The sequence below is a fragment of the Balaenoptera ricei genome, chromosome 5, assembly GCF_028023285.1.
Source record: "Balaenoptera ricei isolate mBalRic1 chromosome 5, mBalRic1.hap2, whole genome shotgun sequence".
NCBI classification, from domain to species: Eukaryota; Metazoa; Chordata; class Mammalia; order Artiodactyla; family Balaenopteridae; genus Balaenoptera; species Balaenoptera ricei.
This window is the reverse complement of record NC_082643.1, coordinates 119147908-119171321: the sequence shown is the minus strand read 5'-3', so window position 1 is coordinate 119171321 and position 23414 is coordinate 119147908. Positions and strand designations below refer to the sequence as shown.

The 23414-nt window shown below is 35.8% G+C and overlaps 1 long non-coding RNA gene across 1 annotated transcript in view; it reads left to right on the top strand.

Annotated features, from left to right (window-relative positions):
* The window catches only part of LOC132366634 (uncharacterized), a 159509-nt gene extending 139387 nt beyond the window's left edge, over nt 1–20122 (top strand). The window contains exons 3-4 of the long non-coding RNA XR_009503480.1: nt 19502–19596; nt 19865–20122. This is a non-coding gene — a long non-coding RNA (uncharacterized LOC132366634). The remainder of the gene's footprint in view (nt 1–19501; nt 19597–19864) is intronic.
* The last annotated feature ends 3292 nt before the right edge of the window (nt 20123–23414 follow it).

The window sequence follows — 23414 nt, the reverse complement described above, 5'->3', positions numbered from 1 at the left end:
ATAGGCTAATAATTTCATGAAATTTTATAAAGATTCAAATCAATTTTAAATAAAACCTGTTATATCAGTAGGAGGAATAAATTTGTTTGCAATCTTCCAGTAGACAAGTAAATCTGGTTTATGATATTAAAAAAAAAAAAACCCAAGAGTCATAGGGAAGGCTCTGCAACCATTAACTTTTTTCTCAATAATTATTTCTGTTAAATTAGAATATGCTAACTTACAATTGTATGCCATAAGAATGCTAGCAAATACTTGAAAACTCATAAATTGTATGTATGTAAATTGAATGCAAATCCAGAAATTATGGAGAAATTTCTCATTGAAGATTACTTTCAGCATCTTAGAAGCTAAATTAACAAGCCTATTACTCTCGAGTTGAAATATTGGATTTTTCATCCTCAGAGTCAGTGGCAAATGGATTCTCTTTATAATCTTTTCTTAAATGGAGGTCTTTATTTCTTCATGCCCACTGGAACATGTGAAACTGTTTGTTAAAACAACCCCAATCATCATTTTATCTTCCTGATGGATTAAAACAAATCACAAATAAATATCCAAAAATATATAGATATTAAACACCACAAACTGCACAACCATTGGGTCAAGTAAGAAATCAAAAGGGGAATTAGAAAATATCTTGAGACACATGAAAATAAAAACATAGCATACCAAAATTTATGGCAGGTACTAAAAGCAGTAATAAGAGGGAAATTTATAGTGGTAAATGTCTGCATTTTAAAAAGAAATTATCTCAAATCAACAACCAAAATTTACACCTCAAAAAGCTAAGAAAAGAACAAACAAAATCCGAATTTAGCAGAAGGAAGGAAATAATACAGATTAGAGCAGATATAAATAAAATAGAGAATAGAAAAACAGAGGAGAAAGTATCAATGAAACTACAACTTGATTCTTTGAGGAAAAAATAAAACAGAATTAACCAGACTTTAGCTAGATAACTAATAAAAATAAAGACTCAACTGACACCAGAAAAGAGGAGGCATTACAATGGATGCCACAGAAATAAAATTATGAGACTACTATGAACAATTATATACCATCAAATTGGATAACACAGAAGAAATGGATAAATTCCCAGAAACATGCAACCTACCAAGATTGAATGATAAAGAAAGAGAAAATCTGAACAGACTCACAACAAATAGGGAGACTTGTAATCGATAATCAAAAACCTCCCAATAAAGGAAAGCCCAGAACTGAAGACATGACATCAGGAAGAATTCTATGAAACATAAAGAAAAAAATAAACCCAATCCTTCTCAAACTCTTCCAAAAAATTGTAAATGAGGGAACACTTCTCAAATTATTTTTATGAGTCCAATATTACCCTGATACCAAAACCAGACAAAGACACCACAAGAAAAGATTACAGACCAATATCCTTAATAAGTATTAATGCAAAAATCCTCCATAAAACACTAGCAAGCCAAATTCAACAGCACATTAGAAGGATTATACACCATGAACAAGAAGAATTTATCCCTGGGATGCAAGGTGATTCAACATGTGAAAATCAATAAATGTAATACAACACATTAACAAAACAAAAGATCACAAGAGAATCTCAAGTGATGCAGAAAACGTATTTGACAGAGTCCAACACTCTTTCAGAATAAAAACATCACAAAATATGATTGAAGAAAATTACCTCAACATAATAAATATCTCACATATGAGTATCTCACAGCTAACACAATACTCATTAGTGAGAAACTGAAAGGTTTTTCTCTATGATCAGGAACAAGGCAAGGATGCCCACTCTTATTCAATATATTATGAGAAGTCCCAGCTAGAGAAATTAGGCAATAAGAAGAAATAAAATAATCTTCTACGTAGAAAACTCTTAAGATTCCACACACACAAAATATTAGACCTAATAAATGAATTTAGCACAGTTGCAAGGTATTAAAGAAACACCAAAAAAGATCTGTTGTATTTCTATACAATGAACAATCTGAAAGGGAATTAAGGATACAATGCTATTTACGATAACATCAAAAATAACAAAATATTGGGAAAAAAATGTATCAAGGACGCAAAAAACATGCATACTCAAAACTATAAAACATTGCTGTTACAGATTTTAAAAGGCACAAATAAATGGAAAGACATCTAATGTTCGTGGGTAGGAAGACTTCATAATGTTAAAGTGTCTATTCTATACAAAGTGATCTACAAAATAAAAGAAATCCCCACCAAATGCCAAAGGCATTGTTTATTTTTTGGAGCAATAGAAAAATCCATTCTAAAATTCATAGGGAATCTTAGAAAACCCTGAGTAGCCAAAATAATTTTGAGAAAGAACAAAGTTAAAGGCCTCAAACTTCCTAATTCTAAAACATATTATATAGCTACAGTAATCAAAACAGTATGTTATTTGCTTAAAAACATATATAGACCAAAGGGACAGAAAAGAGCTCAGAAATAAACCCATGTGTACATGGTCAAATGATCTCATGTTAAGTATTTTTTACCGCAATTAAAAAAAAAAAAAAAGTCAGATCAAACTTGTCCTCTGGATGGTAGTAAATTTAAAGATTGGTAAAGTACAAACTAATAATGTATTTAACTCCCCAAAATTATTTTTAAAGTATTCATTCATTTACCACAAGCATTCATAGTACCATATGTGTACAAAACCATATTTTTTTAAAAATGAAACACAACTAACTCTTGAAGATGTTGATAATGAGAAACATTCTATTGGAACTAATAATCAGACTCCAGACTACTTGCATTACATATCATGCAATGCCCATGTGATGTTTTTCATCAACTATTTTTATAAATTTCTGAATCATCAAAATTTCAGTTTTATCTTTTAAAAATGCTAGAAGAGATTTTATATATGAATTATAATTATTTCTATTATCTCAGTCAACAGAAATATATGCCATATCCTCACTATAGAGCATATGCAGTTGCCTACAGAGTTGCAGGAAAAGGTATTTTAATTTTGACTTAGGCAGTTCATAAACCAGCACATTGACAATATATGATAGCCACTTATTTGAACTCATTAATGTTCCCATATTTTAAAATTAAGTAAGAAGGTATGTTAACCAACACCTGCATGAAACATCATTCAATCCTGTATTTCCTTTTAAGTTTTGATATTTCTCATTTTATTTTCAGGTCTTTCCTGTACTCATCTCTTCAGTGCTATTGTGCTCTGATGTGGCATTTTACCCTCATCTGTCATTTTTTCTGTATTTTACCCATGAGCAATTAAAATCTCATCCTTCTAAGGGATAATGACTCCCATAAACACAAATACACACCAATACACACAATCTATGTCTGTCTCTTGAGTTGTTGCTCCAAATAACCATATCCTCCACTTAAAGACTTGGGAAGTAGGGCTTCCCTGGTGGCGCAGTGGTTGAGAATCTGCCTGCTAATGCAGGGGACACAGGTTCGTGCCCTGGTCTGGAAAGATCCCACATGCTGCGGAGCAAGTAGGCCCGTGAGCCACAACTACTGAGCCTGCACATCTGGAGCCTGTGCTCCGCAACAAGAGAGGCCACGATAGTGAGAGACCCGTGCACCGTGATGAAGAGTGGTCCCCGCTTGCCGCAACTAGAGAAAGCCCTCGCACAGAAACGAAGACCCAACACAGCCAAAAATAAATTAATTAATTAATTAATAATTAAAAAAAAAAAGACTTGGGAAGCACCTCAAAAACTCTCATATTTAATACTTTAAGGAATAGAGTCCATCATGTCCCTCTTTTGTTAAAAAGAAAATGTCTATAGACATATATAAACACCTGAACTACATTTAGTAACCTCAAAATAAAGCTGTAAATAATCATTTTAATGTTCTACCCAAATCTGTATATAACATGGACTTTTATTAAATATAATCATTAAATGCCTTTTTATTCCAATTGGAGATTCTAAATATATGAAGGGGAGCAAAATTTGCCACCCCAAAATATGTCTCTTTTGTATAAGAAGTATTTTGAGTTGGTTATTTTTAAGAAAGAGTAGACACAAGAAAAGCTCTGAAAAGAGAGTAGATGTTACTCTGTGTAAGGACCATCTACATTTATAAAGGAAATCACCATTTGTAGATTTCTCTTATGAATATAGAGGTATCTCCCTCTCTGTATCAGAAAGAGAAGAAGGACTAAAAACTCTAGACATTCTTATCTATGGAGAAGGCATGGACGTAAATCATCATGACAACCATACACTGTTTACTGTGCTTTTCCTGGTACCTCTCATAACTGGCCTTCCCCCAACAAACTCAAATTTTTTTAAAATTGAGGTATAATTGACATAAAACATTACATTAGTTTCAGGTGTACAACATGATTCAGTATTTGTATGTATTGTAAAATTACCACCACAAGAAGTCTAGTTAACATCTATTACCATACATAGTTACAGAATTTTGTTTTTTTCAACATCTTTCTCTTGTCTTTAGCTTGAGGTGGTATTTAGGTAATGGCTTGGACCATTTCAGGGGGTTATTCACTTTCCCTGTGTATCTCCCATGTATACAGGAGGTATAGAACTTATTAAACTTTTATTTTTCTCCTGTTAATCTATCTTTTTATTACAGAGGGTCTTACAAGAAGCTAGAAGGGTAGTAAAAATTATTTTTCTTCTCCAACAGTTTGGCAACCCACAATGGGACCATTGGAGGCACCATACTAATTTGGAGCCTGCAGAAGGGATCCTGGAAAACTGGCAGAAGCCAGCAAAGGGTGAGACTTCTTATCAAAGTTAGCTCTCCTAGATCTCTCTCTGTAGTGCCCAGTCAAGAGAGGAAGGTAAAATTTTCTTGTCTCTTCCTTTCTAAGTTGAAGTTCCTTGGAGAAAACATTTCTGCAAACTAATTTCTTGGGTATAGCAACTCTGGTAAAGATTTTCTCAGGATAACTCTTGTTTTCTATTGATCCCTTTCCTCCCAGAGATGGTCATTGTTTTTATTTCTGTCTTTCTCTATGGAGAAAACCACAGGCTAAATGAGGTTTTCCTTTCATCGTGTTCTGGGTCTTGAGAGCATGGCTTTGTGACCACTGAGAATATTCTCTCTAGCTTCTCCCAGCCAAAAGATGTGCAAGGGTTTGCTCACATCTGGCAGCCAGCTGAACAGGCTGGGGACCCAAGATCATGAAGTGACAATCAACATTCTTTGTCCAACTGTGCCAGCTCTCAGGGGAGTTTGTATCAAGGGGTCACAGTCCATAAAGGGACTTTTTCCTCTCAAACTTCATTGCCCCATTACTGCTGAAAAGTCCCATTCCAATAGTGCCTGCCTGGTATCACAGATGACTAGGTCTTTAGCTGGAGGCATATCACATTCTTGTATGAAACTGAAGACAATGTTTTTACTAACACCACAGTTACAGCCTGTGACAAAGGGCTTTGCTTTCTTAGGCTAGCTCTGGGAGTGAACTTTCTGGATCTCATAGGGCTGTATCTTTTACATCCTCTTTGGGGATGCCTCTTACATCCATGTTTAAGCCATAAAAAGGCTTAATTCTTTGAATCACCACTGAGAAAAAAATATACCATTGAAGATCCTATTTGCCAAGAGCCAGATGAATTCTTTGAATTGGAAAAAATTCTACGTTTGAAAAAATTTTAGAGAGTTCTCATCCTAAATAACTGTCTTACTGGTACCCATGGAAAGACCAAATTGAACAGAGAACACAAAGGAGTATAGTGGCTATTCTTAGGGACTCCCTTAAGATAAATTACACAGCCCTTGGCCTCTACTTGCAGAAGATCCTACCAAATTTAGAGAGGAGTTAGAAAGATCAATGGACATTAATAACCCTACTCACAGGGACCTTGATGAGCTGCTAAGAGATGTTCTTCTCACCCACGATTATACTGTATTCACCAGAGAAGCCAGGTCCCCTGGAGAAAACCTCCCTCAAAGAGGAAACAGATGACTGGGATTTTCCCCAGGCCCTCTTATAAATGATCAGGCAATGGATCAGCTGGAGGACTGTGTTCAGGAGCTGATAGAAGCAATAGCAGAGGTTCTTCCCTCTAAAGTGAATTTGTCCAAGTTTGAATTGTACACTCAGAAAACAACAAGAGTGAGCATTTATAGCACTTATACAGACTTTACAAAGGCACGCTGTTGTCAACTACAAATTGGCATTGCCATCTACCTCTACAAGGATTAAATCAGGTGCCACTTCAACTGCTGACCTTCAACACCCCCTGAAAGGAATTCAGGGTAGAGATCAGGAATGAGGCACTGGGTGCTCTGAGAAAAACTGGCAGAACAGGTCTTCAGATAGTTAGATATGTTCAGAAGCTGATTTTATGAGCCCAATTCTTGCATCTCCTCATATCTAGAAAAACACTAAATTCCTTCATGGTGACATCTACTCCTTGTGACTAGCAGTAACCCTCATGAGACCTTCTGTAAAAATATGTGCTTGATTGCATGTATTCCCCCCTTCACCAAGATCACATATATATTGATCTTCCTCCCCTGTCTCTCTGGAGCAGTTTCTCAGAGCTATCTGAAATGCTGTCTCCAGGGCTGCAGTCCTCATTTTGCCCCAAATAAAACTTAACTCCCAACTCTCACATTGGGCTTTTTTTTTTTTAAGTCGACACTGCATTAAACCCTGAAGCTCCAGAGCATAGGAATCTTTTGAATCCCGTCTTAATTTATTTCCTGACATAAAGAAGCAAATTGAAGAAAATATAGTTGGATGGGCAGATAAGCTCCTTGATATCATTCAGGCTGTAATCCAATTCTTTGAGAAATTAAAAGCAACTGTCTTTGTCTTACAAATCAAGTTTTTACAACAACAGAAATTTAGCTCTAGAAGCTATTCAAAGCCCATATATCCATTCTGCCAAGCCCAAAACCTCCCCTATTCATCTCAAAATATTTGCAGATATTGTTAAAGATCAGGATATTGAAAACAGAACTGTCCTCACTTAAGAAAAATGAAAATTTAGATAGTAATTAATCTAGACTTCTGATAATAGGCAAATTTGCTGCAGGACTCCTTGGAGAAAACTTGAATACTTTCTCTGTGCCTTTGAGATGTAAATTTTCCATGCTGTTTTCTCTAGAACCTGAGAACTCTTTCTTTGAAATGCAAGCTTTAAGGAAATGCATCTCATCAGGAGGGGAAAAAAAGCTATTTGGAAACTAGGCAAAGGAAAAAATCTTAAAAGTCTTCCCCACAAGTATTAGTAAAAACCTTTAGCCATCTGAGCAGAGAAACTTAACTTATTCCAACCACCAGAAACAAAATTTGGATTCACCTGTTATTTATAAACTAGTGAGTTTTGTATTACACTGCCTGTCTCATTACTAAATATTTTAAAGGTAAGCTATAACATCTCTGTGTCTGTATCTTTTTGTGTGTCTATATACATATATTGTAGATGTGTGATATTTTTTTCTACCTCTGGATATCATCACCAAAATTAATTTATAAGAGAATTCTATTTAATTGGCCTAAAATAAGTGTTAGTATGAAATAAATATTTCAAAGCTTTCAGAAATATTGTTTCCAAATGAAGTTTGTGTGCCCAATGCACAGTGAGGCCAAACAAACTGAAACATGAGTTTGGAGCAGAGAAAGGTTTATTGCAGGAACAAGCAAGGAGAACAGGTGGCTCATGCTCAAAAACCCCAAACTCCCAAATGATTTTCGAGGAGAAGTTTTTATAGAAATTTTGGAGTGAGGGCTGCAGGGTGTGTGACTTTCTTCTGATTGGTTGGTAGTAAGGTAACAAGGTGGTGTTTCAGGAATCTTGTGCTCAGCCTGAAGTTACCATCCTCCACCTGGGTGGGGGCCTTAGTTACCTCAAAATAACTCACAGATACTGTTATGTATATTCTTTGATGAGGAACCAGGACCCTGCCCCAAGGCTGCACTATTGTTGACTGCTCCTTCCTTATTTCTACATTCCCTCCCTTCCCTGATTAGCAACTGTTTGAATTTGCCCTTTGTGAACTCAAGGAAGGTCAAGGAGGCTGAATGCAGCCTATTTCCCATGAACAAGAAACTGGAGACACAGAAAGGACTTAATGCCCTGGAAGGCCCCACAGGGTCCTGCTTCATTTCATTATAATAGAAACTAACCCAAATATTTTTCAAGTTCATGTGATTTGGGATAATCTTCGGTAAATAAAAGACAGTTGAAGTTTGTTGGTTCAATGAAAGTAAGACTGTTTTCAGAGTTATCAGCATTAAATATAATGCAGACATGCAACTTTGATTCTATCTGGGTTGGCTAGTCACAAGTTTATTATCTCTGTTGCAAATTTTGTCAGCAAGAAAAGTAATTTAGGATGACGGTTAAGCTTGTCTAATGTCTCATGAATTTTTCATGACTAATCTAAACAATGTAAGCAGATAGGTTCAGGGGTCTCTGGAAAAAGAGAACCAGGAATGGCTTTCTTGACATAAGAAAACCCATCTTGGCCTAAGCCATTTTTGTGATCTAAGCCTGGCCACAATGCTTGCCCTTGAACAGGTCTCTTAAGAGACAGAATGCAGAAACAAGGGAGGAGCAGTCAAGAAAAAATACTACAGCCTTGAGGCAACATCCTGGTTCCTCAAGGGATATACATAGTAATATATCTTTGAGTTCTGCAGGAACTAAGGCCTCCACCCATGTGAAGGATGGAATGATGATGTTGACCCTCCAGACTTCAATCAACTAAAGCTTGGACTCTGTCGACCTTTGCCCCAATTCTATGCTGAATTCTCCTCTGCTCAAGCCCCCTCATGAATACGCATGTACCCTTAGATTAAAACTTCCCGAATTTTGCTGTCTGGGGAGACACTGGTTTGGGAAAGATCCCCTGTGTTCTCCTTACTTGCTGCAAGTAATAATAAATCCTTCCTTCTCCTGTGCTTTGGCTTGGTTGTGTCTATTGGCTCAACACCCTCCAAGACGCAAACCTGTTTACAGGTAACAATAATTGTTTAAAACAAGTGAATTAAATAGATTTAAGAGGGATAAAAGTTCTCAAGTAAACTTTTCAACAATAATTGTGGTTTACAGAATGACAATTGTGAAATAAAATTCATATTTTATGGCAAGACAAGAAAATTTTAAATATAAAAATTCTTCTCTGCCCTTTGACCTCCTCTCTCCCCTAACAGTGCATTATGTATCTGCATTATGCATTGACTAAACCTCTCCCATCAGCAGGAATACCTGCTCAACCAGAAAGGGCAACATTCTCCTAGCATCACCAAAACAACTCCTTAAAAAAGAGCATTCCTTTTTGATCCCTCCATGATAGCACTTAGATCTGGATTATGTAAACTGTCAATAATACATCTTTTGATGTACAGCCTTCTGTCTCAAAAAACTTATATATCCTGTGTCTTGACTTCTAATGGGCAGGACAGTTCTCAGAGGTTTCTGAGACTCTCTTCCCCTGTAATAATCCTCAAATTTGGCTCAAATAAAATTTTCCAGTTCATTCTTAGATTGACTGATGAATTTGTCAACACTACTTAAAATACTTATCCAAAACCCTTTGGTGATTTCCACTGTTAGAGTTTTACTTAGTTAAATGATAAAAATTCACTGAATATCTAGATAATTTCCAAATAAAATACTGAAACATTAATTGCTGAACATAGTTTTATCTACTTTTGGATTCTTATTACAGAGAAACTAAAGATATTTGGATCTATTACTAAACACGTTCTATGTTACATTTAAAGATTGTATTATGAAGAAGTATATGCTTTTAGAAATTATGAAATGTATTTGCCAACCTAAAGAATGCTGATTTAATGGTTCACAATTGCTTTCTTTTTAGTTATCACTGGAAAGTAAAGTTTCTAATGGTTAAGAATTGTAATTAATATATGTAATTAAAACTACTAGAAATAACAAGTGAAACAACTTTGTATGCAAGGAGAGTAGGATATGTTTTTGGCTAAGAAAATATGTGAGACATATTTTTGGTAAGGCAAAGAGTAATTTTTGTCCTTGTTTATTCAGAATGAAAATGAGGAGAATAAAGGACAAACTAAATAGCTATAGAAATTTGGGGGCAAGAGACAGAGAGAGAAATTTAACTTGTGTAGTCAAGCTGGCTAAAATGTAATGAATTTAAGCTTTTTTGAAGTAAGTTTAACATCAATAATGAACTAAAACTTAATTTTCTTTCATCTGCTAAAAGGACAAATTATGCTTGGACTGTTTTTCTGCTCTTGATAAGAGACTGTAAAAGGTTTTTCTTTACCTTTTGAATAATCCTCCCAGAAAACAAAGATTTTGCATTTTATCAAAATAATTTTATCTGTAAATTGGTGCAGCCACTATGGAAAACAGTATGGAGGTTCCTTAAAAAACTAAAAATAGAGTCGCCAGAGGAGGAGTCAAGATGGTGGAATAGGAGGACATGGAGTTCACCTCTCATCACAAGTACTGGTTTGGCCAAAAAGTTCGTTCGGGTTTTTCTGTAAGATATTACGCAAAAACCCAAACAAAATTTTTGGCCAAACCAATACATCAAGAATACATCTACAAGTGGAACAATTGCCACAGAGCACCTGCTGAACACTAGTGGAGGACCTCGGACACCTAAAAGGACAAGAAAAATCCCCATGCAACTGGGTAGGATGAAAGAGAAGAAAAAGAAAAGAGGAAATGTGTTGGGACCAGCACACCAGGGTGGGGAGCTGAAGGAGAGGAGAGGTTCCCACACTAAGGGAAGCCCCCTCACAGCAAGGAGACCAGCTGGGACAGAGAAGGAGCTTCAGGGGATTGGAGGGGAGAGCAGCAAAAAGTCTGTGGAAGACAGGGCAGAGTAAGACCTATGCACATGGTCTGTGCTGCAGCCCCACGCACCCCAGCCTGGGTCATGTGTCTCCTGGTGTGGAGGGGGTCTGGGTGCTGGAATGTGGGGTTTGGAGTGCAGACCCAGTGAGGGGACAGCTGTTGGCTGTAAAAAGACAGCCTGAAGGGACAGGAGTAAGGAGCTCCACAACCCAGAAAGTTTGCGGAAGAAGCCAGGGCCAACATAGAAGCAAGGTGCCATTGTTGAGTGGTATGCAAGCAGCTCCCTTCCCCACCTACCAGCCCCTGCCTCCACTGGCATGTGGAGGGGCACCCACCTGAGCAGGCTCACCTGCCCCTCAAGACAAACACCCCCCACCCCCCCTCCAGCAGCACTGGAGAGCTGGAGCACCGCCCTAGCCAAAACACCTGTGGAACAACCAAATGGACAACAAGTGCTCCCACAGCTGAGACAGGTCTGGCTTTAGCAGCTGTGGGCTCTGTGGGCATGTAAACATGGGCATGGGGCCAGGCCAGAGTCTGAGCTGCCTCCATAGCTCCCACAGTGGGTCCAGGTACACGGAGCTGGAGGAATCAGGCTCCCTGCCTTCAGACTACACCACAAAGCTCCCTGACTTCAGATCATACTACAAAGGCACAGTAATCAAAACAGTATGGTACTGGCACAAAAACAGAAATATAGATCAGTGTAACAGGATAGAAAGTCCAGAGATAAACCCACACACCTATGGCCACCTAATCTATGACAAAGGAAGCAAGAATATACAATGGAGAAAAGTCAGTCTCTTCAATATGTGTTGCTGGGAAAACTAGACAGCTACATGTAAAAGAATGAAATTAGAACATTCTCTAACACCATACACAAAAATAAACTCAAAATGGATTAAAGACCTAAATGTAAGACCAGATACTATAAAACTCTTAGGGGAAAACATAGGAAAAACACTCTTTAACATAAATTGCAGCAAGATTTTTTTCAATCCACAGTCTAGAGTGATGAAAATAAAAACAAAAACGAACAAATGGGACCTAAATAAACTTAAAAGCTTTTGCACAGCAAAGGAAACCATAAACAAAATAAAAAGACAACCCTCAGAATGGGAGAAAATATTTACAAAGAAAGCAACTGATAAGGTATTAATATTCATCAACAAAATATACAAATAGCTCATGCAGCTCAATATTAAAAAAAATAACCCAATCAAATAATGGGCAGAAGATCTAAATAGACATTTCTCCAAAGAAGACATATAGATGGACAAAAAGCACATGAAAAGATGCTCAACATCACTGATTATTAGAGAAATGAAAATCAAAACTACGATGAGGTATCACCTCACACCAGTCGGTATGGCCATCATCAAAAAATCTACAAACAGTAAATGCTGGAAAGGGTGTGGAGAAAAGGGAACCCTCCTACACTGTTGATGGGAACGTAAACTGGTACACCCACTATGGAAAGCAGTATGGAGGTTCCTTAAAAAACTAAAAATAGAGCTACTGTATGATCCAGTAACCCCACTCCTGGGCATATATCCAGGAAAAACCATAATTCAAACGGATGCATGCACCCCAGTGTTCATTGCAGCACTATTTACAATACCCAGGACATGGAAGCAACCTAAATGTCCATGACAAATGAATGGGTAAAGAAGATGTGGTACATATATACAATGGAATATTACTCAGCCATAAAAAGGAATGAAATAATGCCATTTGCAGTGAAATGGATGGACCTAGAGATTGTCATACAGAGTGAAGTCAGTCAGAAAGAGAAGACAAATATCATATAATATCGCCTATATGCAGAATCTAGAAAAATGGTACAGATGAACGTATTTGCAAAGCAGAAATAGAGTCACAGATGTAGAAAACAAACTTACGGTTACCAAGGGGGGAATGGGGGGGTGGGATGAATTGGGAAATTGGGATTGACATATATACACTATCTTATATAAAATGGATAGCTAATAAGAACCTACCGTGTGGCACAGGGAACTCTAGTCAGTGCTCTGTGGTGACCTAAATGGGAAGGGAATCTAAAAGAGAGTGGATATATGTATATGTATAACTGATTCACTTTGCTGTACAGAAGAAACTAATACAACATTGTAAAGCAAATGTACTCCAGTAAAAATTAATAGAAAATTTAAAAAAATAGAGTTGCCATATGATCCAGCAATCCCAATCATGGGCATATATCTGGATAAAACTATAATTTGAAAAGATAGATTCACCCCAATGTTCATAGCAGCACTATTTACAATAGCCAAGACATAGAAGTAACCTAAATGTCCATCAATGGATGAATGGATAAAGAAGATGTGGTGTGTGTGTGTGTATATATATGTACACACACACACACACACACACACACACACACAAATGGAATACTACTCAGCCATAAAAAAGAATGAAATAATGCCATTTGCAGCAACATGGATGGACCTAGAGATGATTATACTAAGTGAAGTAAGTCAGAGAAAGAAAAAGAGCATATGATATTACTTATATGTGGAATCTAAAATATGATACAAATGAACTTATTTACAAAACAGAAACAGTCTCACAGACATAGAAAACAAACTTATGGCTACTAAAAGGGGAAGGGGGTGGGAGAGGGATAAATTAGGAGTTTGGGATTAGCAGATACAAACTGCTATACATAAAATAGATAAACAAGGTCCTACTGTGTAGCACAGGGAACTATATTTAATATCTTGTGATAAACCATAATGGAAAAGAACATGAAGAAGAATATATATATATATATAACTTAATCATTTTGCTGTACATCAGAAACTAACACATTGTAAATCAACTATACTTCAATTAAAAAAAATTTTTAATTAAAAAAATAATTTCCTCTGCTTCATGTTGTGTTTATTAGGTCTTTGATTCCATATGTTAAAATATAAGCTGAGGTTTATTAAACATTTTAAGAGTTTATTTGAGAAAAACTTGATTCAAATAGGCAGCAACCAATATAGAAGATAGAAAGGAGCTCCAAGGAGCTATACAAAATAAAAGACTTTTATTGGCAGAAGGGAGCAGGAACAAGGAAGTTATACTAGGCAAAACAGTGTGTCGGTTATTTCAAAGTTACTTTCCTGTAGGAGATGGCAGGAGTCTATCATGCAGATTACCTAACTAGTGCTGATCAGGGAATTCCTAATTGAATTGTTTAAGATTCCATTTCAGGGAGAAGCAAAACTGTAACTGAGTCTTGGATTGGTGACATGGGTCTTAGCATAAGTAACTTCATTTTGAGCCTATTGTCTTGTTTTTTAACACTTAAGAAAATCATATGTTCTGAATATTAAAAAGCCAAGTTTTGCTCACAACTATGTAACCTTTTGTATTTGCTTTGGGAATCTTATTGTAACTTTGATTAAATAGATATTATTCATAATGATTTGTGATACTATTTAGTCGCATCCAAGTATTTTGATATTTGACAAACTTTCCCAAAACAAATTCTACACGAAGTCTTTTTGACCTAGAACTAACTTTGAGATATTTCAGAGCTCTGCTGTAACATCTCAAAAGAAATACTTTTCTCTTAAAAAGAGACAGTAAATTAGGTTTATTTCATGTGATAAATTACATGAGAAACACTGTCAAATAGGAAGTGATGCTAAACTTTTTTAGGTTACATTTGTATGGATATGTGTGATTAATCCAGAAATTTTACAAAATTCAGGTGTAATTCTAGTTATCTGAAAATATATGTCACAGAAAGAACCAAATTACCTTTTCAATTGCATTATAATGAGCTCTCATCAGATCTTTAACCATGGCCATTTTTAAGTCTTTCGTCATTTACAGTTATTGTTTTACTCTGATGCTTTTGCAAAAGTGCTTCATTTTCAAAGAAATTGATAGAAAAGTTTCTGACAAGTATAGGTTTCTGATAACTTTTGGATCATATCACTGAACTGGGTAAGAATTTACAGAACTCTAATAGAGAAACTGATGGCTTCATAAAACTGCTGACAAAATATCAAGATTAATAAGAATTAATTAATGGGACTGAATGAAATGATGATGATTATAATTTTTATGACATTTTGTTTAAAACATTGCTGGTTCTTCGATGTCTTGTTTTTCCAGATTTAAGAAAATCTTTTCTCTTAAGCTATCTATGACTTATAGCAACTTGGTAAAGTATATTTTTTGTTAACAAAGATGAAACAATTACTTTTCTTTCCTACTTCATCCTTGCAGAACTCAGAAATTTAGTAAGTATTCTCATTTTCGTGGCAACGTAATTATTTACATAAGTTCAGTAAGAATCTGTTCTCCTAGTAACAAGACACAGTGGGAAACATTGATTATATTACCAAAGCTTTGACTGGAATGTCTTATTTGAGAATGATGTACCTAGATTCAGATATGACAAGACAGTTTTAAGAAACTAATGTTGACTTTATGGAGCCAAAAAAGCCCCTTGGGGAAATAAAAGTGCAGTCTAGTACCTTGCTCACAGGGTTGCCAACTGCCTTACAAGGTAAGGAAGGTCATTTTCTGGCAGGTGCAGGAACCTCAGGATATTTGAAGGATCTTGAGAAATGTAAAATTAACCCAAAGTTATAGGTATTGCAGATGAAGTCTAATAGTGATTTTTGGCTTGGCTTCCTAGCCTCAAGAGGCTTTTAAAAATCCAATCTTATGAGATTGCTTATAAAAAGTTCTAGCAAAGCAAACTTAAAAGAGCCTATATGGCCAATCACTACCCTTGCTGCACTTATGCAAATAATCAGGCCAAGCTTAAAGCAAACAAATTAGTTTGACTATAATTATGTTTGGTAAAAATGGAAGTGATCATAGAGAGAAAAAGTTATGTTTCAGTAGCACACCTCTGTGGATATCAGATTCTAGTCCTATTGTCTTTCAAGTTTTTTAATCTACCTGCAAAATGGACTGGATCCTGAATTCTTCTAGTGTCCTCCAACATCTTGCTACAACTCTCCACACTAATGTTTCCGATTTACTTCCACCCTTCTGACCTAGAATCCCTAAGAACGAAACTTCCCTTTTCCTGAAGTTCTGCACACTAAATGTGAACAACTTCATATGAACTTCAGAGAAATCTCCATAACAGCTTTATGGACAATCTTTATTCCTGTTGCTGCGTGGGCCACTCAGAAAGATCACCAGAGACATTCAAATTGCAAAGCAGAAAAAAATCTGTCAGATTGCCCCTCACTCCATCTGAAGATGCTTTGAGCCTGACATATGCCTGCCCTAAGAACTTAAAAACTGGGTTTATAATTTGCTCCAATGATTCAACTTTGTTCTTCTTTTGTTTCCAAAGAAATGCCTCTTATTAAGTACCTGATTGCTTGCACCATATAGGCCTAACTTTGGGATCCAACCTGCATCACCACCTTCTGAAACGAGACTCAACTATTTAACTGAAATGACCTATTCTCAGGACTAAGAGACTTATTCAATGAAAATGAAATAATGGAGCAATCTACCAACTCAGCTTCTGAATTGTGGAATTTTTTGGAAGTTTCAGAGGCATTATTGAAGGGGAGCAGAATATACCATCCCTGAAGCACGATTTTAGCATAAGAATTATTTTGAGGGTTTAGAAAAAAGAAAACAAACAAAAAACCAAAACAGCAGACACAGGGAAAGCTCTGAAAACAGAATGGAAGTTATTCTTTTAAGGGCCATTTATATTTATAAAGGAAATCTCCATTTTTAAGGGTTTCTCCCTCTCCGTACCAGGCAGAGAAGGATGACTAAAACTCTAGAAACTCTTATCAATGGATAAAGCACCTGACTTAAATCTGCATAACAGCCATATTCCTGTTACTATGCTTTTCCTGGTAACCTCCCTTAACTGGCCTTTGCCCCATCCCCAACAGCTTTCTTTTGTCTTTAGTTGGAAATGGTATTTAAGGTGGTGGCCTGGGCCATTTGAAGAGTTACTCAGTTTTATTGGGTATCTCCCATGTATACTGGAGGTACACATGTTATTAAACTTATATTTTTCTCCTGTTTATCTGTCTTTCATTAGGGGGGGAATCTCAGCCAAGAACCTAGAAGGCTGGAGGGCCAAATTATTTTCCTCTCCTACCTATGTTACTTATTTCAATAATGTTTTCCATAATCTTGTTTCCAAATTTGAAATTCTATAACCTTTTTTGAATTTCTCTTGTATCAATGATATTAAAGTATTTTGCAATAATGTATTTTGCTCTCTAGTAGATCTTCTTGTAGGTGGTCTATTTTTTTTTTTTAACCTACCATTATTACTTCTTTTCTTTTTTTTTTTTTTTAGCACCAGTGGTAGGAAGTCTTTTGTTGTTGTGATCACTAGCTATCTAGTTATATATTGGTGTTCTTAGATCAGGAACCTAAAAATTATCATTAGACATTGCCTTGTAGAGAGTGCTTTCTGTGCAGATTTCAGTTTATTATATAATAGCATATATTTTTCTACTTGCTCACTGATCCAAATCCCCACTCTTTTAATATTTATGGGGTGACTCAATCGCTTATTTATGCATGTTTAACTTCTGCAGTCTTATTAGAGCTGATAACATTTTGTCAGTATTCTTTTAGACATGCATGATAGAAACACATCTATTGAAAATTTGTTTGTTTAAGAAATGAATACTTCAAGGGAAGGTTGATATCTTTAGCAGAAAACAATAGTAGGACTCACTTTAAACCAAAGCCATTATCAGCTCTATAGCCTTGAAGCTGGCTTCCTTCTGACTTCTCAGGAAGTCCAAACCCTCTTTTCACAGCCAAGACAGTTTGAATTTCACAGCCTTATGCCAACAAGCCCAGAAGGGAAAATGGAATTTGTACCTCCCTTATAATGAAAGATCTTCTTCACTCAAATTGGACCAACTTAGTTCACCCAAGTATCATTTAATCACCCACTGTGGCTCATTGACTCCAATACATTCCTTGTTTCAGGAAATAAGAGCTATACTTAGAAATGTAAAAGGGGGAGGTCATTCCTACTCAAATGAAATGTGTGATACTAATAATAAAAGCAGTTTCCTGAGGAAAATTTTAGACTTCATCTTCTAAAGTAAAAAGGTCGACTATTATTCCAGGAAACGTTACTGTTTTAAAACCTGATTAGGGAATACGAGTTTCTTGAGGGCAAAGCCTGTCTTGTCTGTCTGCAGCATCCACTATAATGTCAAAACTAGGGGTTGACAGAATTATTTGTTTTTAATCAGAAGTAGGTTGGTCCCATTTTAAACTGCAAGCTTAATCTTTTATTTATTTATTTCTCCTGTCATTGCAAATAGAGGCATGGTTTCTATATTTTCCAGTATCTGCTACCAACACAGAGTTTGGAGAACCTGATTAGACTCATCCAAGAAAATTTTCTTCCATTTCCCCCCTTAGCTGTGTTCTTTACCTTCTTTAGATGTATGGCATGAGGAGTGGTAGAAGCTGGGTAAACCTTACAGATACCGATGTTCAGGCTTGCAACCTTGGAGTGGACATATATTCCCACCTACATATTCATTCAGATATGTTCATTTCAGCGTGTGTGCATCCTTATATAGATAGGTACATACATGCACACGTAAAGGAGTATCATCCTTCTACTCATGCCACTGAAGCTGCAGCCCAGCAAAAATAAAGGGGTAAGAGCTTCGTATTTATACAGGTATCCCCTGCTTTTCAAAAGTTCACTTTACACCTGTTTTTGCTAACCGAAAAAAATCCGAAGAGGATTTTCACTTTTCCAAGAAGTAAAAATAGCATTCAGCATTTGCTTTGCAGCGAGCGGTTACAGAGGCAGCACACATCTCAAACAGCTAGAGTGGCTCCACCAAGCTCCTTCCCTGGAAAATACACTCAGCATCTCAGCATCACAGCTCTGAACTTTTCCTGCCAGCATCTGTACTTTATCCCAGTTTATTTTGAGCATCCATTAGCAAGATGTGTCCTAAGATAATTGCTTCTTCCCTTTACTCCATTTTGTGGCTTGTGAAAGATTTCATAGAATGGTCTACTTTTGGATAGCAAGGGAAACCTGCACAATAAATTAACAGTGTATAGCCTTTTTCCTGACAAAGATACTTAGTTTTTTTCCCCAATGACTGATTCTTCCTTTTCATAAGCTTTAAATTATGAATTATCTTGCTATTATAGACTTCTTCATTTAAAGGTTTATGGTTATTCTTTAATTCTCAACTGGAATCAAAACAATTATTTTAGCTAATTGATATACACTCCCTAATTGTAATATTATATTTAGTATAATAAAAGTATTATCTCTGCCTCTATTTTTAATTTATTAATACAAGAAAGTTTTCAACCACATAGCTAGCTACATATGGCTTATGAATCATGCATCTGTGCAAGAAACTAAACTTTTCTGAATGAATATTGATCATAGGTCCTGTTATCAAATTACAAATTAACCTATAAATTGTTATTGGGACATGTCCTTTTTAGTCTTTGAAAATTACAGGTAAGTATACATATTTTTTCCAAATCTATATTATGGCTACTTGTTTCAGTGATATGATATATTGCATTGTATAAAATAGACTGTCTAAAATCATAAAGATTAAATATACATGTTGATATAGATGAAACTAAATGTATTAAATATTCCCAAGTAGATATTAATATATTAATTAATTAATATATATTAATATTGTGAAGTATATTCTCCAACTTAAATTATACAGGAGATTCATTCCTATTCACAGGTAACAGGAAATCATTTCTGGCAGAAGATTTGTCACAAAACAGACTTGTCAGCTTTTTCTAGCTGGCATGTAAAGAAGGAACAAATTTCCATACAGTGAGTGCATTTTGACTAATTTTACAGTATACTGATAGAGTTATGATACACTATCTGAGTATTTTTGAGGTGTCTCAACTTTTAAAATGTTCTAGAAATCATATTAAGTAGCAAATTTTGCTCTGTCTTTTTACAATAACCTGCTAGTTACAACAGGAGATATTACTTTGATTTAACAATGCTGTAAAAGTCTCCTTCCCCAATACTGTATTTTACTTTTAATACACAATTGATGTTTATAATAAAAATGTTCTTTGTTTAAAAATAGCATCTTCTGGGCTTCCCTGGTGGCACAGTGGTTGAGAATCTGCTTGCCAATGCAGGGAACACGGGTTCGAGCCCTGGTCTGGGAAGATCCCATATGCCGCGGAGCAACTAGGCCCGTGAGCCACAACTTCTGAGCCTGCGCGTCTGGAGCCTGTGCTCTGCAACGGGAGAGGCCGCGATAGTGAGAGGCCCGCGCACCGCGATGAAGAGTGGCCCCCACTTGCCGCAACTAGAGAAAGCCCTCGCACGGAAACGAAGACCCAACACAGCCATAAATAAATAAATAAATAAAAATTAAAAAAATATATATATATGATGTCTGAAATTTCAAAAAAAAAAAAAAAAAGTAAAAGACTCATATACCTATTAGCTAAAGAATACCCGTTAGACTTACAAAAACATTCAAACTCCCTACCCTGAATTAAGTGTTCTGACAGAGGTGGGCCTACCTCTTTCCCCCACTTCTAAATTCCAGCCCCTGGCCTTCATTTTGTTTCTCATATGCAATATGCTTATGCTTATTGATTTTTTTCTCAACTTGGATATTCTTCGTAGCATTCTTTGTTCTAATATTTACATGTGTTTGGCTTTGTTTTGTCAGTCAAGTACCAGCTCTTATGTCACTTCTTTGAGGAGATCAATCTTGATTAGACCAACTAAGTAATCTCGTCATCACTCTGTCACTTTCCTGTCCTCATGGCATTTCTCACTATCTGAAATCATGTCAATTTATCTATTTACATGTCTGTGTCTTCCACTCCCAAATTTAAGTATCATGAAGGCAGATATTCACTACTGTAATATCAGTGCCTAAGATGTAACAGTACAAAATACATGGCAGGTGCTTAATAAAAAGCTCACATATGCAAATCATGAATTTTTTTTTTTTTTAATGTGTTTGGAATGGAATTCTTTAACATTCTGTTTAGGTAAAGTAAACAAACCTGTGCATTCTTTTCAATCTGAGAAATTCTTCATTTTGACTTCATAGAAACTCCTTTTCAACATAGATCTAACATTTGGAAGCCTCAGAAACATTGTTACTGAAAAAGTTAAAGACTTTTTAGATGAATTGGGTCAAGTAGGCAGAAACTCTTAAGACGGTACTTCTCTGTTCAAGTGGCAGTTAAAAGTCATGTGATCTGAAAGGCATGGTGAAGACATAGCAGATAATGGTCTTTTCATCAGGTTAGTGAGGGAGGATAAGAGGCTTACTGAAGGCTTAATTTATATTGAATCCATCATCAGATCTAGAGTGGTAGTCGATGGATTGAGGATTTACACTGCATCCTCCTGGGAGAGGACACAGGCAAAGTCAAGTCCTGAAAGTCCTGAGGACCCAGAGAAGCAGATTGAGATTCAGGACTGAACCTAATTTTCAGTTAGGAAAATGGAGAGCTAATCAGTTATCCACAGTAAAGGCCACCATATGGCCTGGATGAGGAGAGCTGGTGTGGGAAAAAGACTGCTGCTGCTCCTCAGGTGTTCAGGTACTTGGACCCTGCAGACCATCAAGAACTTAGGAAGGCACGACAAGGTCAACCTTATTTCAGGGCATAAGGTTTTCTTAACCTTCTGATTACAGTGAAAATTTTAGTTGGAATAATACTAATAATAATATAAACAAAAATGTTTTAATAGCTGAAAAATATCTTATCTAGCAATGGATTAAGTGAAATAAAAGCATTCCAAAACATATGGGACTTTTAATAACATCAATATATACTGAAAAGTTATATAATATCTGGCAGCATTTTTAATATTCTAAGTCTCTAGTAAACACTCAAAAAAAATAAGTATAATCATATATAATGATATCTAAATGGTTACCAAAGACCAACAGAAAGTTAAAAACTATTCTACTAGGGATAGATACCATATATGGCCATCATTATTTAATATTGCCTACATTTCTGACAAATTTATGCAAACACACAAAATAACTAGTATAATAAACAAAGTCTTTCCGTTCTTAGACCTGACAAATCCAATAGATTTTTTTATAAGTTGGGATAACTTGTAAAATTTGGTAAAATGGCTAGATATGAAAACAATTTACAAAAACAGATTTTGTCTACTTGAGCAAATAGTACAGAAAATGAAAATGAGAATTTCAGACTAAAAAATAATACTTAGAAATGTGTGTAAATGAAAAGTATCAGGACCTATGAAGAGTATAAAATGATACTGAAATATATAAAACAAGATCTGAACAAGGAGAAAGATATACCATATTTCTATATTCTGTGTGCATTTCTTTCAAGATATTATATAAATTTAATCGATTATTAGGAATTTTTACTAGGTTCTCTTTTGTTGTGTCCTTTAAAAAATATAGCACCTAAATGATAGCATTCTTGGAATATGTATATGCATTGGTGTCCAGGAGGGAAAGTGACCTCGGAGAAACAGGGAGGAAAACACACTGAAAATAGCAATAGAAGTATCTGAGGTAAACCCTGCCTCACATTATTTTAGCTGATGCAACTAAATCACCTTGGTTTTTAATTAGGATCACAAATATTTTTCTTAAGAGATATTCTTCATTTAACTGTATGTGTAACTGATACACACTTTCAGTTTCCAGGAAATGAAATGCATTTGCCTTTATGGTAATAAGCAAATTGAGATGAATCAAGGCACTATATTCCTTCTGGATTTTTTATTTGTTATGCAAATAAAAATGCTTTCTCCTGCTAGATGTATTTGAGGTGAACTGATTATTCAGATTATCCCTCAAAGACAGCCTAGGCCACATAGGTTCAAAATTCTATCTGATGATATAGTTTAATTTTCTGATCTTGCCTTCCTCAGGTCTCATTTGGCAGCATGGAGGAAACTTGCCCTTTTGAAAAAATATACATGTATGATATCATCTCTTCCTATTTCATCAATATATTTTTTTCCCCACAGTAAAACACTGACATGTTATCTCTGAAGGATGAACTTTAGATAATGAGAAATGAAACATTTCCTGCCATATCAGTAAACAAAGGAGGTCACAGTCATCAGCGCTTGCAGCCCTCCAAGATGAGCTGGTGAACCCTGAGGGAACTCAAGAAGGAAAGAATACCTGCCATCTAGCAGCCATCAAACTGCAGCCACTCCCCACGGTGAGCCCTGAGGAAACTCAGGATGTGAAAACACAGGACACTGGTTATTCAAGGTGTTTAGAATTTGAGCCCATGATACATAGTGTGAGTCTGGACAAGTGACATAAAATACCTGATTCCTATGACAGGTTTAAGTCAACTTGGTAAGGGAGTACTTCCCCGTATGAATCAGAGTATAAGATACAATTGACATTTACCACTACACAAAAAAAAAGGAAAGTGGGGAATAAACTCCAACTCAAGAGACAAGACATTTAAATATATTGCAATTGACTTTTAAGAAAATTTTGAAAATACAAGGAAAATTGACTTCCAAATTAGATAGAAATATTAATGTTTTTTATACCTTAAAATTTCATTTGGCGTGGATAGATTTCATAACGATGCCTAGTTCTCTCATGGTCCTCAATGAGTTCTCCATTTTTATGTTACTTCAGG